The following is a 2,833-nucleotide window of genomic DNA, read 5'->3' as shown; positions in this document are numbered from 1 at the left end:
TATCAGACACCTGACGGCTTATCAGGGGATGTCGTCACACTTCTGCTCCAACTTTCTCACACTGTCAACAGCTAATGATGACTCTGATAACTTACCATAAATTGATGAATTATCAGACAAGTCGTCAACTACACTTTCATGGCCACTTGTTCTAAATTCACTTCTTTTTCTCTTATTATTTTTGGTTTTCTTGCATCTTGACTTTCTTAAATTATCAAATATAAAGCAATCAAAAATGACAAAAGTTGCTTAAGACTTTACAATTATTTCTAGTTAAAAGCCTCAAATGTGTTAGCATTCTCTAACACATCAGATATTCCTTCTATAGCAGCGGTTAAAAGTTGGTCAATGTCACCATAGTGGTGAAAATCATAGTTTAATTAAATATTTCCCCATAACTATAATGACCTGAATTTTTGAATTTTTGTTTCTATGTGTTTTTACCATTTTTCTTTCCTTGTAGTTATTGCAAGTCGATTTTGAGGTTTGGGAATGAGTTGCGCGAGTTTGTGATTTTTAGAGATTTGAGAAGCCATATATTTGACTTTGATCAAATTTATTCTTCTGAGTGTTGGATGGCGAAATCGACAATGCTAGTAGATCGACAATATTGAATTGGTTAGTAGCGGGGTTGATTATGTTTTGAGACTTTTACATTTCATTTTGACCCTTTATTTAAAACATAGTGAAATAAAGTCTCAGGGACTAAATTATTAATAAATGACCTTTTTCCAAAATTCTACATCTCTATTAAGTTCAAAAAGTCAAAATTATCCTAGTGGCATAGATGGTTTACTTTTGTTGAGACCTTGACGAATCTTGAGGGTCCATTTAGAATATTATAAATCATGCAAATTGAGTTGGTGCACAATTGATATATGGTGCATTGATACTTCTTCACGAACATGGGCCCCTGACCAAACATAGAAAAGAAAATCACCCTTTAGTGCAATTGCAAAGGGAAATAGAGTCATTCATTGGGAATTGTATAAGGTTATCGCAAATGAGTAGGCTTGTTTCATCAGACTTCCCAAATGCAAAGACTTGGCCGCAAATATTTAGGCCAATTTAGTGGCCTTTTCAGTGTGAAGGATTGACCCCGTTCGTGAGGTACTGTTCACTGAAGAATATAAATGCTCTATTTTTTAGATTAGTTTTATTGTTGTGAGCCAGTATGGAACTTATATTCTATTATGGTTGATTTTGATTTTTGATATTGTGTGTAGCCCATCTGTGAACTTTATTTGACATTATTGGCTTTATCTGTGCATCTAAATATCTTTATTCTAGATATGATGCCTGTGTGGGAAGAGGGAAGGGCTTATTTTGTCAATTTAGGTCGTATTTGAGAATTTATTTCTTTTATCTTGGTAAAATACTTGAGTTAAGGGATAATTTGATAATAATGATGACTTACATGCATATTTATTCTTATGGTGCTTAATTAGAGTTGATAATCATGAATTATGAACATATTGAGTCAATTTTTGGGCTTATTTCTATGTATATTCCATGTTGGATGGATTAGATATCATCAATTGAGTTAATTATGAGCATTACACTCTCATTCCATACATATACATTCATGTGATATCAGTATCACTGTGAAATACTATTTTTACAAGAAAATAAAACACCTTTTATGAAAACCCTCTTTTTAAACATGAACTGGAGAGGAGAGTTGAGTTTGAGATTGAGTATATTGGTGTAATACCCCAGGAAATTTTTTGTTGAAATTTTGTGCGTAAACATGTTGGGTTCTATCTTCTAGAATGAATTATAAATTTTTTGTGGGAATATCTTAGATAATGACCACCATTACGAAGAGTATCGAATAATCTTTTCAATGATATATGGATCATCCAAAACGGACATCCGAGCGATGAGTTATGAACATTCCGATCGAACTGTGAATAGTAATGAACAGTAAAACGTGCAGGAAAAAGTACTGAGGCCTAGCGTATTTTTTCTCCAACTTTAAATGATCATAACTTGTTGTACATAATGATCTAGGCGATCTACTATATATCAACGAAAATCTCTGTGAGTCCTCTTTCTAATGAAATTGGTTTCATCCAATTTGTCTATAGGAGCAAAAAGTTATGGTCGATCTACTTCAGCCTATCAAAAGTAAATTTTTGAGTTAACTTCAAATGATAATAACTCATCGTACACAATGATATGAGTGAGATACTATATATCAACCGAAAGATATGAGAGTCCTCTTTCTAATGAAATTGGTTTCATCTAATTTGGATATTGGAGGAAAACGTTATGGTTGATCTACTTCAGACTATCAAAACAGTCCACCAAAGGATAAATTCGAGAATTCTTTGATTTTTAGGGGCGTTTTGGTCATTCCTCCTCACCCAAAATCCATCCAAACCCTATATTAAAGCCTATTAGAAGCATTATATGTTATACTTCATCAATTTCCTTCATTCTTGTGCCCAAAAGTACTTTTCTTCACAAAGGCATGATTTTTATTTGAGTTTTTACGAATTTGAAGAATGAACCTATATCTTATGATGATTATTATGAAATCTTAATATTTATGATTTTGAAAGATGAATTTACATGTGTGAAGATATAAAGCATGAATCGTGAATGATATTTATCATAATTTTGATATTTGGGTTGTGAATCCCTATTGGAAATTGTGTTTTTTTGAGAAAATCGTTGTTATAAGCACGTTAATGTTGAATATTTGAGATATTTTGAATGATTTGATCTTTTGGTCTTAATGGAGTTGTTTTGAACTCGAGTGTGAAAGAAATCTACAACGTGGTTAATTTTGATAGATGGGAAGCATGATGGCTCCCGATGTATATTT

The sequence above is a fragment of the Capsicum annuum genome, chromosome 11 (genome assembly GCF_002878395.1).
Source record: "Capsicum annuum cultivar UCD-10X-F1 chromosome 11, UCD10Xv1.1, whole genome shotgun sequence".
Classification (NCBI taxonomy): Eukaryota; Viridiplantae; Streptophyta; class Magnoliopsida; order Solanales; family Solanaceae; genus Capsicum; species Capsicum annuum.
This window is presented reverse-complemented; position numbering follows the sequence as displayed.